This window comes from Pelophylax lessonae, assembly GCF_965119305.1.
Source record: "Pelophylax lessonae genome assembly, chromosome: 4".
In the NCBI taxonomy this organism is placed as follows: domain Eukaryota; kingdom Metazoa; phylum Chordata; class Amphibia; order Anura; family Ranidae; genus Pelophylax; species Pelophylax lessonae.
Genome location: NC_138771.1, coordinates 537623555 through 537639040, shown reverse-complemented (window position 1 = coordinate 537639040; position 15486 = coordinate 537623555).

Sequence of the window (15486 nt, the reverse complement as noted above, 5' to 3'; positions counted from 1 at the left end):
TGTTCCGTGAGAATTACCTACCCGTGAGAAAAACCTACCCCTCGTCACTTCCGGTACTCGGCACTGTATGTAATGCAGCGGGTACATTAAAACAGCTGTGCTGAAATAGGAGTGATCTCCGCTCCTGTCCCGGTCACTTCCCTGCTCTCGGATAGTAAATATAAAAGCGGCGGCGGCTGTATGAAAACATAAATCACGGAGCTGAAAGCCGCTTTTATATTTACTTGCCGAGAGCAGGGAAGTGACCGGGACAGGAGCGGAGATGACTCGTATTTCAGCACAGCTGTTTTATGTAAGCGCCGCGTCGGTAGGTTTTTCTCACGGTACACCGTGATCGTTTCATACTAGTGCGCATGCGCACTAGTAAGCTCCTCTGTTCTTCCATTAGGTATCCGGGGCTCTGAGCATGCGCACTGCTGCGCTGCTCAGCTGTTTCTGGCCGGAAGTGACGAGGGTAGGTAATTCTCATGGGGTAGGTAATTCTCACGTTACACCGGGTTCCCTCATCTGCAATGGTGGCGGCAGCATCCGACAGCCGATGGAAACATTGGTTGCGGTGCCGTCATCGCTGGACTCCAGGACAGCTAAGTGTCCTAATATTAAAAGTCAGCAGCTACAATATGTGTAGCTGCTGACTTTTAACTTTTGGAGGGGGAGGCGGAACTCCGCTTTAATGTCACTTTATGGTAGAAGTCACCAGTAGCCTGTGGTCTTCCTGCAGCTGATCTTTCCCCACTGGCTGACCATAACTTATTTTACACTGAGCCTCTGTATGGAGGCAGCCATCTGAATAGATGCAGGTCTTTGCTTCCTCGTGTCAAAGTTTCCAGAAAGGAGAACAGTGAGAAGCACAGTACTAAAATCACCAACTCCAGATCCCAGAAGACTAGTATGTCCTAGTAAGACTAGTCAAATGCGGCAGATATACAACTGTGAGGCTGGATTCACAGGAGTGCCTAGGCACCCTCACATACAAAGAAATACGCTGTTATTTTTAGGAGGAATTCCAGACAAAATGTGCATTTTTTTTTTTTTTTTTTTTTTTAAGTTTACTGCTTAGACCAGTGGTTCTTAACCTGGGTTCGATCGAACCCCAGGGGTTCGGTGAGTCAGTCTCAGGGGTTCGGCAGGGGGGCAACAGGGCAATTGCTCCCCCCAAGAAAATATTACTGATTGTGAAGCCAACCCCCCCCCCCCGGGAAATCAGAACTGCGGTCGGGACGACTCACAGCCATTACACATAGCCACTTGACGCTCTGCCCCCTGTACCTCCCCCAGCAGGTTTCCAGCCTATCTCCTGCAGGCTGCTTGAGTGGGCGGGATGGGGATGTACCTGACCACGGAGATCGCGCCTGCCTGGAAGAGGGAAGTGTGAGCAGCTGAGCAGAGGGAGGCGAGTGAATGTTCCTGGAGGTAGACTCAGCTAGCTGTACATGGTGGATTAGTTTGCAAGCACCTCTATGCTAAGTCTGCTGAGTTACTGCAGCTTAGCATAGAGGTGCTGTTAGCTGACAAATGGAAATGCATGTCCTTTTCATTTAGCTCAATAAGCATTGTGAATGTGCCCTCCTGATACCCCACGGTATGCCCTCCCAACACCTCCCCCCAGTGTGTGTCCTACTGACACCCCATGGTATGCCCTCCCCCCTCCCCCCTCCCCAGTGTGTGCCCCCCTGACACCCCATGGTATGCCCTCCCAACACTCCCAACACCTCCCCCCAGTGTGTTCCCTCTTGACACCCCATGGTATGTCCTCCCAACACCCCCAGTGTGTGCCCTCCTGATACCCCATGGTATTCCCTGCCAACACCTCCCCCCAGTGTGTGCCCTCCTGACACCCCATGGTATGCCCTCCCAACCCGTGCCCTCCTGACACCCCATGGTATGCTCTCCCAACCCCCCCTAAGTGTGTGCCCCCCTGACACCCCATGTTATGCCCTCCAAACCCCACCCCAGTGTGCCCTCCTGACACCCCATGGTATGCCCTCCCACCCCCCCCCAGTGTGTGCCCTCCTGATACCCCATGGTATGCCTTCCCAACCCCCCCCCCCCCAGTGTGTGCCCTCCTGGCTCCCCCAGTGTGTTCCCTCCCAACCACTGATGTGTGCCCTCCTGACACCCAGTGTGTGGCCTCCTGACTCTCCACTGGTGTGTGCCCTCACTACCCTCCACCACAGTGTGTGTCCTCCTGACCCTCCCCCCAGTGTATGCCCTTCCAGCCCCCTGGTGTGTGCCCTCATAACCCCCCGGTGTGTGCCCTCCTGACCCCCCCCCCCAGTGTGTGCCCTCCTGACCCTCCCCTGGTGTGTGCCCTCCCAGCCCCCTGGTGTGTGGCTTTACTGATCCCTGTACACTGTCCTATCCTCTGTCCTGTCAACTCCTGTCCTCTGCCCTATTCTCTGTACACCGTCCTACAGCCTACTGACCACTCTATCCTTCCCTACAATTAACTGAACCGTATACACTGCCCTACATGCTACTGGCCTCTGTACACTGCCCTACATCCTACTGACCTTTCTACACCGCCCTAAAAACTACTGACCCCTATACACTGCCCTACATGCTACTGAACTCGCTACACTGCCCTACAAACTACTCACTACTGCACACTGCCCTACAGCCTACTGACCTCTGTACATTTTACTTTGTATGATACGTTTAATTCAGTTCTGTAACCAACACCTTATTTTCTGGCAGTGCCCCTCCCGAGACTAGACTCATAAAATCATATTTTATTTTTCCAATTAAGAAGGGTTCGGTGAATGCGCATATGAAGCTGGTGGGGTTCAGTACCTCCAACAAGGTTAAGAACCACTGGCTTAGACCCTTTTAACATCTCCTAATTGTCACTATAACAGTATATAACAGGTTTACTTTGAGCAGGAGATTACAGATTGTTTTAGGTTGATGTGTTTGCATATTGTTAGTAAAGAAATTTTATAGGATCATAAAGTCAACATTTTTCTTTTTTTGTGGTCTTAATAGGATGTAAATACCTTATGTAGGGTTTAATTCATAGATAGTTAGTTTTTTCACTGTTAGCTCTTTTTGTGTTATTTCATTCCTACGTTGTTAATGTTCATATGATCATTTGTAAATAGTTGCTGACATCTAGTGGTTGTTTTATAGAAATCTAGAAAACGTGTTATCCCTAAATTTGAACATAATAAAGCAGTTCTTATTTGTGCTAAATTAAACCTTTGCTGCCATTGCTGACACCCTTCTAACTTTTCAAGTTGTCTAGCTATTAACGTGATCCTGTCACTTCTAAAGGAATGAGGCAAAGGCCAGTATGTAAAAAAAAATAAAAAATAAAATGGATACTTACCTGTCCCTCTGTCAGTGCCACCAATCTCACTCCCTACTGGTGCAAAAGACTCTTGTATATTAGACACGTTTCCAGGTGTGTTGAATGCCTCCACTCTCCGTGGTTTCTCCTGCTGGCCCCTACCTGTCCTACTGCCTGACCTTGTTTTAATGCAGAGCTACCACAGTCCAAATAATATTTTGCATCCAACACTTTGGCCCTGTTGACATTTTGTGATTTGGGTTCGCTGACATTCTGCCTGCAATCCCAAATCGCAGGTCAATGCGATGCGCACATTTGGGTTCTATTATCTTTAAATGGTACCCTGAATACGATGTGATTCTGCCGTGATTGTTGCGTGGCAATCAAAGAAAACCACGCCTTTGTGTGAAGCTTGTCGCCCGAAAAGGAGCAGAAGCATCCTTCTGGGTGATAAACACGCAAAGGAAAGCCTATTCAAGTGAATTAGCTGCCCTATGAAACACACAGAATCGGGTGTAAATCACAATGTCAAAATCATGTATTGAGAACACTTGTTCCCACTACATGATTTTGGGAGTGGGGCACATTGTGGTTCTTCCTGCTGTCTCCTATATTGCTCTCATGCCTGATGAAAGGTTCCTGTGGGGTCCCAACACACTGTCTTTCTATGTGATCATGCAATAAAGAATAGATTTGTACTTTGAAGCACGCTTGTCAATATGTTGACAACATATCTTTATCAATGTTATACCCCCATGGGCACACCCTAATCACTATGTGTGGTGCTGTATCCCTCTACTGCCCAGGCTTCCCCCGTGTTTACCCTCCCCAGCCCCGCAGTGCTGCTGGCTTCTCTCCTCTCCTATCTCCCCAGCTGCTGCAGGGGATGTTTGAGGATGTAGAGAAAGGGGCCAGTAAATAAGTAAATTACCAGCGCCCGCATTTTCTAAATAAACATAGTGAAAACACTCACTTTGTTCATCCATAACTGAAGCATAGTAAACTGTGTTTACTATGCTTCAGCTTGTGGATGAAGAGGAAGCCGCTCAGCACAGAGCACTTCCCATTCATGCACTGTGCAGTGCAGCTGAGGCTGCAGAGAAAGCCATGTGTGTTTGAGCTTTGGGGTGCACACCCTAATGCAATAGGCTGTGCACACCTATGCATCTACTCCATGTCTACATTACTACAAGATAGAATAGTGATGCAGGGATCAGCAGAAGGAATTGGAGTTGTATTGAAGGTACAAAAGCCTGCAGTAAAGCAACAACAATGTGTAGCACTCTTGAGCAATCCATAAGAAATAATGTTTCCATTAGTTTGACTCCAACAAACTGTAGGTCATTCTTTGAATGGTTGCAGTTTTATTGCCTTAGTGATCCCATAGCAAGCCTGATGTCTTTTAAGGAAAAAATAAAGGAGGAATTGCAGGAGGTGGTTTGCTTATTCCCAAATTGTATGGCACCGGAGGAAGATGGTATCCCTATAGAAGTATATAAACAACATGCTGAAGTGATACTCCCAAGGTTACTGCACGTTTTCAATGAGTCCCTGGAGACAGGTGCTATACTTCCCTCTATGTACAGGGAAAATGTGGTTTTACTTCTAAAACCTGGTAAGGATCCGGTTGATCCTGGGTCATACAGACCAATTTCCTTATTACAGTGTAATGTAAAAATCTTAGCAAAGGTCCTGGCACTCAGGCTGAACGGTGTGATCACATCCTTAAAGTGGAGTTCCACCCGTTTTTCCAACATTATAAAAATTGCTTTTATTCTCCAAATGATCACAGCATTGGCTGAATGTAATTGTTTTCCTATCTACTTAAAGGAAATAATGTTTTATAAATGACATTCTTCATAAACTAACCTTGATTTTTCCTCAGCAGGGGGCTCCCATCTTAATTGTGGGCGTGTGAAGCCCACATGTTACTACTTCCTACAATAGGTGCTGCTGGTTACCCAGCATGCACCTCCAAAGGAAGGTCCCACCCTGTTGTTATGGCAACACAGCTACTGCTGTGCTGGTCTCTGGTGAGAATTGAAATCACATGAATGTCTAATACATTGTTACTGTGGCTAACTTTGTTTATGTTAAACATACCTGTATCATATATATTATTACTATTATACAGGATTTATATCGTGCCAACAGTTTGCGCAGCACTTTACAATGTGAGGGAAGACAATACAGTTACAGTACAATTCAATACAGGAGGAATCAGAGGGCCCTGCTCGTTAAAGCTTACAATCTAGAAGATATATATATATATATATATATATATATATATATATATATATATATATATATATATATATATAAGAGATCTATCTATCTATCTATATATATATATATATATATATTTTAATATTTTTATATATCCATTTATTTTTTACAGTATTGCTAATTTTCACTTGCAGCTGACGAAACAGATTTTCACTTAGCCCCGGTTCACACTTCTGCGAGTGCCGGGTTCGCATGTAATGTCGGAGCGCACTGCTCCGAAATTACATGCGATTAGCTGTGCGGTGCGAGTTTAGCCATACAGTTTGTATGGCTAAATTCGCATCGCACCCGGAGCAAAGACGCACAGGAGGCATTTTTGCAGCCACATCAGGATCGGATCGCACAGCGGTTCACACTTGTGCGATCCGCTCCTGTGCGAACTGCACGATCGCACTGCGATATGCGATCAAACTGGGGGTGTCGTTAAGATTACATTGACACCCCCAGCGTATCGCATATGGCAGTGTGAACTGCCGGGGCTGCGAATTCGTAGCCTTCCCGCATCGCATAAATGTGAACCGAGCCTTCACCTTTAATTCCACCGTGAATTTTAAATGTACCTTGGCGCCGCGTGAGGGGGGGCGCACATAATCCTCTATCTCCCGCAAGCATTGCCGGGACAAGGCCATCCAGCGCCCAGGGCGAAGACACCAAACTGCACCCCCCCATAAAATTTCCCCTCCAAGCGCAAATTCTCCCCTCTTTAAATCCCCCCCCCTCCCAGCACAAATCTTCCCCTCCCCCAAATGTCCCCTCCTAGCATAAGTCCTCCTCCCCTCCTAGCAGAAATACCCATCAATTATCCCTACTAGCACAAATCCTCTCCCCCAAACCCCCCCTCCCCCCAAAAAATTCCCCTTCTTGCACAAATCCCCCCTCCTAGGACAAATCCTCTTCCCCCCCCATCCCAAACCCCCCGAATATCCCGTCTAGCACATCCCACCATATCTAGCACAAATTCCCCCCCCCCAATTTTCCCCTCTAGCACAAATACCCCCAATCATCCCTACAAGCACAAATTTCCCCCATCCCCATTTCTAACAGCGCCATAATTCCCCATCCTAGCACAAATCCCCCCATCACCTCTTCTAGCACAACCCCCCCCCCCAAATCCCCTTCCTAGCATAAATCCTCCCCCCCCCCCCATCCGTCCCCCCAGCACAAATCCTCTTCCCCTTATTCCTACAGCACAAATCCCCCTTCCTAGACAGAACCTCCCCCCCCCCCACAATCTCCACAGCACAAATCCCCCCTCCTGTTACAAATCCTCTTCCCTCCATCCCCACAGCAAAAATCTCCCCTCCTGGCACAAATTCTCCCCCCACAGCACAAATCCCTACTCCTGGCACGAATCCTCCCCCCCCCCCAGCACAAATCACCCCTCCTAGCACCCCCCTCCCCAATTTCCCTGCTAGAAAAAATGTTATCCTGTCACCTCTCAAATTTCCCATCCCAGCACAAATACCCCCCCCCCCTATATTGATCCAACCTAGAAGTAATCATCTTCTCCCCACCCACCCCTCCTAGTACAAATACTCTCATTCCCCTCTCTCCCCCCCTCCCTGGTGTCCCCAGTGCAGTTCTCCCTTCCCTCGGCTTGGCTGCAGCTTTCCTCCAGCAGGCAGACCTCAGATACAGCGCGGCACATTGATTTGTGATTCTCCTCTTCTGAGGCTCCTTCCTTCTCATCTTCATATGTCAGAGCGGAGGAGGAGCCTAGGGGAAGCTGATTTCTAAAGCTTTGCACGGACAGCTGGCGGGAGAGATGCTGCTGCAGAAAGGGGAGGAAGATTGCGGCTCAGGGATGCCACTGGATGTCAGATCGGGACTTTACAGTATTTGTTACCCCCCTCTCCTTAAAGCAAACAATGTGTGTAGGGGGTGTAGGGGACACGTAATCAAACTCTGTATTGTCCCGATCTGACAACCAGTGGCATCCCTGAGCCGCGATCTTCTTCCCCTTCAGCACAGCAGCCGCATCTCTTCCGCCAGCTGTCCGTGCCAAAGGTTTAGCAATCAGCATCTCCTAGGCTCCTCTCCACTCTGACATATTAAGATAAGGAGGAGCCGAAAGAGGAGAAATCCCGATCTGACAGTCCCGATCTGATGAGCGCTACAGTAACAGAAGTGTGAAGCTGGGGAGGAAAGAGAGAGAGCACATCCCGCTCTCTTCTGTCAGCTAATAGTTGCAGAAACACTCCTGGTAGCACCCCCTTCACTTCCCAAGCTACAGACGCCCAGGGCAGCCGACCTCCCGCCCACGAGAGAGAGAAAGATAAAGAGACAGAGTCAATTATTATGTTTAAAATTTTATTAAATTTTTTTTATTTACAAAAAATAAAAATATTTTATTTACATATACTGTATATGATCAAAAATTACAATAAAATAAGCATACAAGAATACATCTAGCGAGAGAGCGAGAGAGCGAGAGAGCGAGAGAGCGAGCGCGAGAGAGAGAGAGAGAGAGAGCGCGAGAGAGAGAGAGAGAGAGCGCAAGAGCGAGAGAGAGAGCGCGAGAGCGCGAGAGAGAGCGCGAGAGCGCGAGAGAGAGCGCGAGAGAGAGAGCGCGAGAGAGAGAGCGCGAGAGAGAGAGCGAGAGAGAGAGAGCCAGAGAGAGGGAGACAGAGAGAGGGAGACAGAGAGAGGGAGACAGAGAGAGGGAGACAGAGAGAGGGAGACAGACAGAGACAGAGAGAGAGAGAGCGAGACAGAGACAGAGAGAGAGAGAGAGCGAGACAGAGGGAGAGAGAGAGAGAGCGAGACAGAGGGAGAGAGAGAGAGCGAGACAGAGGGAGAGAGAGAGAGCGAGACAGAGGGAGAGAGAGAGAGCGAGACAGAGGGAGAGAGAGAGAGCGAGACAGAGGGAGAGAGAGAGAGCGAGACAGAGGGAGAGACAGAGAGGGAGAGACAGAGAGAGAGAGAGCGAGAGACAGAGAGAGAGCGCGAGACAGAGAGAGAGAGAGCGCGAGACAGAGAGAGAGACAGAGACAGAGAGAGAGAGAGACAGAGAGAGACAGAGAGACAGAGAGAGCGCGAGACAGAGAGAGACACACACACACAGAGGGGGAGAGAGAGACAGAGAGAGAGAGAGACACACACACACAGAGGGGGAGAGAGAGAGACAGAGACACACACACACACACAGAGGGGGAGAGAGAGAGAGAGAGAGAGAGAGACACACACACAGAGGGGGAGAGAGAGAGACAGAGATAGAGACACACACACAGAGGGGGAGAGAGAGAGACAGAGATAGAGACACACACACAGAGGGGGAGAGAGAGAGACAGAGACACACACACACACACACACACACACACACACACACACACACACACACACAGAGGGGGAGAGAGAGAGACAGAGAGAGAGAGATAGAGACACACACACAGAGGGAGAGAGACAGAGAGAGAGAGAGAGAGAGAGACACACACACAAAGAGGGGGAGAGAGAGAGACAGACAGAGAGAGATAGACAGAGATAGAGAGACACACACAGAGGGGGAGAGAGAGAGAGACAAACAGACAGACAGAAAGACACAGGACCTCACCTTGCACACACTAATCGTGCCTGCCTGCCTGCCCCCTCCTCCTCCTCCTCTCACAAAGCACACAGACAAGCACAACACCCATAACAGCACTAAGATGAATCTTAGCTTGTCCTCATGGATAGAAGTGCATCATTCCTTTTCTAAAAATGCAGTACACTGTAGACTCTTCTACAGCCGCTGCTTCTTCTGTGTTATGGTAACACAATATTCGTCTTCCCTTCTCCAACATGGTGCTTAGCTCCGCCTACCAAACGCCATTTCCGGTTTTGAAAAAATGCAATGATTCCTTCCCACGGCTCCTGGGAATGATGACACACATCTCCCAGGAGCCCCTGCGGCGCCGGAAGTGACATAGTTCGCCGCGGCGACGAAGGAGGCAGAAAATTGCTTACCCCTAGCAACAGGGCAAGTGGAGCAAGAAAAAAAAAAAAAAGTCACCAATACTGTGATCATTTGGGAAATAAAAGCAATTTTTGTATTGTTGAAAAAACGGGTGGAACTCCACTTTAATACATTCTGATCAGGCAGGTTTCATGCCCCAGAAATCTACTGCAATCAATCTTTGGAGATTGTTCCTGAATATGCAATCACGGAAGGACAATCTGGGTTCCAGAGCGCTGCTGTCCCTTGATGCCCCTAAGGCATTTGACAGCATGGACTGGACCTACTTGTGGGAAGATAAGGTGAAATTTGGGTTCGGCCCGATATATATCTCCTGGGTAAAACTTCTTTATGCTAGACAGCAGGCTGCTATTTGGAATTTTGGCAATATCTCAGATTTTTTATTTGGGTAGGGGAACCAGACAGGGGTGCCCTTTGTCCCCCCTTCTCTTTGCCTTGGCTATTGAACCCCTTTGATTCGGATGAGGTCCCATCCAGATATATAGGGTTTTCAATACGGGACTATTCATGAAAAGGTGATGCTCTATGCTGACGACACTGCTCTTGCTAGGTGACACAGATGCCTCCCTTAGGGCAGCCATGGCTATGATAGAGGAATTTGAGAAATACTCTGGACTATTGATAAATTGGTCCAAATCTGCACTGATGCTCCTGGACGGGGATGGGTCTCAGCGGGTTGCTCCCTCGTGCCCCGTTCCTATCACCGCTCAATTTAAACACCTTGGTGTGCTGATATCCCCCTGGGTGCGTGACTATTTAATATTTCTCCTCTTCTTCAGCGGTTTAGGGACCGGATAAAAACATTAAATTCTTTGTACTTGTCAGTGGCGGGTAAGGTGAATTTGATTAAAATGGTACTCATGCCGCAATTATTATACTTGTTACATAACTCTCCTATGGTGATTTCCTTAAAAACGTATAGATTATTCAACTCTATCTTCCGAACACTGATTTGGAAAAATGGGACTCCTAGGATTAAACTTGAACATCTCCAGAGGCCCAAAGACGAGGGGGGGCTAGCTCTACCTAACCCATGGTTGTATTATTTAGATGCTCAATTGCAACACCTCTTAGGGGCTATGGGGGAAGGGGACGATATAGACAGTGTTTCCACTAGCCCGTCCATGGGGATAATGAGACGCATGACTCATGAGGGACCCCTGTTCTTAGCTTTGGAGGCGCCAGCATTTGGTAAACCACATAAGCCTTACCCTACCTAAAATCTTATCCAGAAGGTGTGGAACAAAACTAAATACCTACAGGGGGTGGAGGGATTTACTGAGTATAGTCCTATCTGGCTAAACGATAACTTCCTAGAGATTGCTAAATTGCAATCTGGGGCCCGATGGAAAGAGTATGGGAGTATTTTTCGTAATGGGATATTACTGATGTTTTCTGAGTTACAGGCAAAGTACAATCTTCCTCCTTCCATGTACTTTCTATATCTACAGCTTAGACATGCGATTAAGGCCCAAAGTCCATCCTCTGAATGGGTGTTTCCCAGGTTCCAATCTTTGACATGGTTAGAGATAGTACGGTGTCTAAGGGTTTTTTCACAGTGCTACGGATGCACTTGAAACAGCACCCATTAGGAATGTTGGCGAAGTGGGAGAGAGATGTGGGTCCAATGGAGACAGAAGAGTGGGACGAGGCCTTCCAGACGGTGATGATCTGCTCTCTGAATGTTGCCCAAAGACTGATGCAATTATACATAACGCTTAGAGTATACTATACTCCTTACCGACTGCACACGATGGGACTTCCGGTCGACCCTGCCTGAGCGAGGTGTCAGAGGGACCCTTGCGACCTTATTTACTTACTCTGGCGATGCCCGAAGTTGCATCCCTACTGGACGGGCGTGGTACAGATTCTTAACAATGTGTTCCAGGTATCATTGGCGGTTGCTCCATTAGAATGTCTGTTGGGAGTACTGGGTGAATATTAATGGGATAAATATGGAAAAGAAGCAATTCATAGAGCCCTGGTCCAGGCTAGAAAGGTGATCATGGTGCATTGGAAGTCGGAGGACCCCCTGACTTTAAAAGAATGGATTACTACAATGGGTAATGTTTTGAGAATGGAGAAAGTTATTTTTCAACATAGGGGAATCATGGTCAAGTTTGAGAAACTGTGGGCACCATGGCTGGATACCCTGGGGCTTGCTCCGGTTGATCTGGTGATGGGCAGGGTGTTGGGCCATGTAGGGTAGATCTATATGCTGCCTTTTTGTCCCTGACACTCTCTATGCCCTTGGATGATACTTATTGAATTGGTGGGTGGAGCTGCGGGGGAATGAGACATATGTATGTGTTGATATATGATGGGATGTCATGATGCTGCCTATGTGTATACATGTACATGATGATCTGTAACACTGGTACTGGATTGCTGTCATTGTTGATGTTGTTGGTTTAATAAAGTTCTTGTTTGGATAAAAAAAAAAAGGAACAGATAAAGACTCCCGTATGAAAGTCTAAAGGAGTACCAAATCCAATTTTTATGTGATGTCTAACACTTTTATAGCAAACAAATGTCCTTTACCACCACTGTTGCCAGTTTGTTATAATGACACTCTCAGCCTTACCCTGCAAAGGGATTTTTTCAGCATGCTGACACTATAATTATATGTCTGTACCACAGATCCCTTAAATTTAAAGCGTAATTCCACTTTTGTTGAGAAAAAAACATTCCCCTCTGGGTGATCTCTGTACATTACATGGATTTTAACAAACTTTGTTGCAGATTCCTACCTTTTGATATTCTGAAGAAATCCCTGTTAGTTTCTCTGTAACTCTGTGCTGAGTGGGTCTAATGGGAGTGGTTTCATAATTATCTATCAGCTGTGGCAGCTGCAGAGCTCTAATGAGGGAAGCTGCTGGGTCTGCATCCCTTTAGATGTGTTCCTATTGGGAGTATCTCACCAAAAATGACATTTTTGTTGCAGGGGATTCCAGAAATCTGTCTTGTATTTTAGGCAGACTTCTGGGAAATTTGGCGAGCCAAACACACAACAGAAAATGATGTTTCTGGGGTGTGGTCAGTACACATTTTGTGTACAGAACAGCTCCAGGTAGCCATATTGCATTGCATTTTCAGAAAATTACAACAGCTGCAGATTGAAAAGGAAAGGTAATTTTTTAATAACATTCAATTACAATATGATTTGTGTCGCAATTAAAAATGATATGCGCTATATTGTTTTTTCTTTATTTGCTGATTTCTTTCCCCACGAAAGTGGAGTTACCCTTTAAAGAGTAACAGGTAAAGTGTAAAAAAGTAACAAGTGATACTTGCTGGCTGTAAGCACACAAAGTGTAAGACCGCATGCAGCGGCACGACTTCTGCACAACTTCGGGGGCAACCTCACAAGTCCCTTGCACCGCGACTTTGGCGCGACTTGCACGGACTTCATATAATGAATGTCTATGCAAGTCGCTCCAAGGTCGCCCCGAAGTAGTACAGGACCCTTTTTCTAAGTCGGAGCGACTTGTGTCGCTCCTATTAGAACGGGTCCCGTAGCACTGCATGGACCGCGAGGGACCGCGACTTGTCAGGCTGACAAGTCGCCTGACAAGTCGCGGTAGTGTGAATGGAGCCTAACTGTGTTACCCACAACAAATCATCTTTCTCTATTCACTAGATTTCATAAAATGAATAAATAAATATGAGCATCTATTCCTAAAATAAATAGACTGAGTCAATAAATATGTGCAATGAATCATACATTAAAAAATGAATAAATAACGTGCTACAAATTATACCAAATAAAACCGCTAAATACAACTCATACAATACATTTGAGTCATTGTAAAGTCTCAATTTAAAAAAAAAAATAAAAGATAACAAACATGTTATATTTACCTCCTCTGTTGCAGTGGATTTGCACAGGGCACCCGGATCCTCCTCTTCTCGGGTCCCTCGTTGCTGCTCCTGACCCCTCCCTCCTGTTGAGTGCCCCCACAGCGAGCAGCTTGCTATGGGGGCACCGAACCCGAACTGCAGCTCTGTGTGTTCATTCAGACACGGAGCGGCTGTTCAGCCCGCTCCCTCTCTCTCCTGATTGGCAGACTGATTTTGATTAAAAGCCACGGGAGCTAATGGCGCTGTGGCTGTGTCTCAGCCACTCAGGAAGGAGAGTCCCAGATGGCAAAGGTATTCGTGGACATCGCTGGAGAGAGATGAGGCTCAGGTGTATATTAGAGGATGCTGGGGAGGCTGCTACACCCAGAAGCTTTTTTATCTTAATGCATACAATGCATTAAGATAAAAAAACCAACTTCCGGTTCCGGCGCCGCATGGAGTAGTTGAGCACTACTCAGCTCCCACGGTGTGACACCCTAAATCCGCATACAAAGCCCACCCGGCACCTCCAGCCTGCTCCGTCTGCACCTCCTCTGCCTTTAGAACCCCCCCGGACCCGGCTCAGAGATCCCTTTTGCTCCGCCATGGAGCGATTCTTAGAGAAACCTGCGGCGCCGCCTCCGTCGGGTACGGACCAAATCGAGGCCGCGGTCTCGGCCTACTCCGGAAAGGCGCCCGAAACCACAGCCATGGACACTTCTAAGCAGCCTGAGGAGGACGCCCAGCCACCTTCTGCCACACACCCCACGGCTGCAGACCCTTCTACAGACCGGATTGCTAAAGCAGTGGTCGCTCTGCTCACCCCCACCATCACAGCCTCAGTGGAACAAGCGGTAGCTGCAGGCATGGCCTGTATCAGGAAAGAACTAGAGTCTCACTCCCACCGCCTAAATGAAGCAGAAGGCAGAATTTCCAGCGTAGAGGATGAAATCTACCAGATGCAGGGCACTGAACAGTCCCAGGACAAGCTCAACAGGGTAATTATGGACAAACTTGAGGATTTGGAGAACAGATCCAGGCGGAGCAACCTTCGGTTCATAGGGATCCCGGAATCCGTTGCTCCTTCAGGCTATCCCTGAATTGTGCGCACGCAAAATACCAGCTGCCCTGGGCCTGCAAGGGGTTTGCGTAGTGGAACGGGCTCACAGGATGGGACTCTATTCTGAAGAACAAAAAACCCCTCGACCCATCATTGCGAAATATCTTAACTACGCGGACAAATCCACCATCTTGCAGAAATTCCGCCAAACTCCACACTTCCAAATAGAAGGTATGAAAATACTTATTTTTGCAGACTATCCAGTCGACGTCGCAAAAAGACGCAAAGCTTTCCAGACCGTCTGTTCGCAACTGCACAACGAGCGTTTAAAATTTACCTTGGCCTATCCGGCGACGCTACGCCTTCGTGCCCCGAACGGCGATCAACTGTCCTTCCAGGACCCCTCAGAAGCAGAGAAATTTGTTCGCTCCCTACATCATGGCGACTCGGGTCAGTCTTCTGCATCTAAATCGTCCTCCTTCCCCAGACCGGATATACAACGCAGCCCACGGAAGGAATCCCCAAAAAGGTAGCGATACGCGGATGTGGTTAGCTCTGGCCGCTCTGGACCCCCTCGCTGATTCCCCTCCTGCCTCCTCAGCACCTCCTTATGCTTAATGGGACGTCGGTGAACTTCGTCCATGTTCTGTCCCTGGATGACGCCTGCCGTCGTACGGCAGATACCGTAAGCCTGCCCTCCACGAACTGGAGCTAGTTAATGTGTTTATTGCATGTCGCTTAAGGTTTTCTCTTCCCCTGATGTTTTATGCACTCCTCTCTATGATCCGCATTTTATGCCATGGCTGCACTCCGCTCAGTCGTTTATCGCGACCCAGGTCTCACTACAGACACGATCGTTTTCAGAGCTTCATCTGCCCCGAGCCGTCTCTGGAGTCACACTTGGGGAGCTAAGCTCCATCGCATACGCATGTGGAAAAAAGTGAAGTCGATGCTACTGTTTTGCTTTGTTTATTTGTTTTATAGCTTTCGCTCCTTCCAGTCTTCATATTCCCTGTTCCCTTGGCCTGCCCCCTCAAAGGTCATCATCCCTCGGGTTGT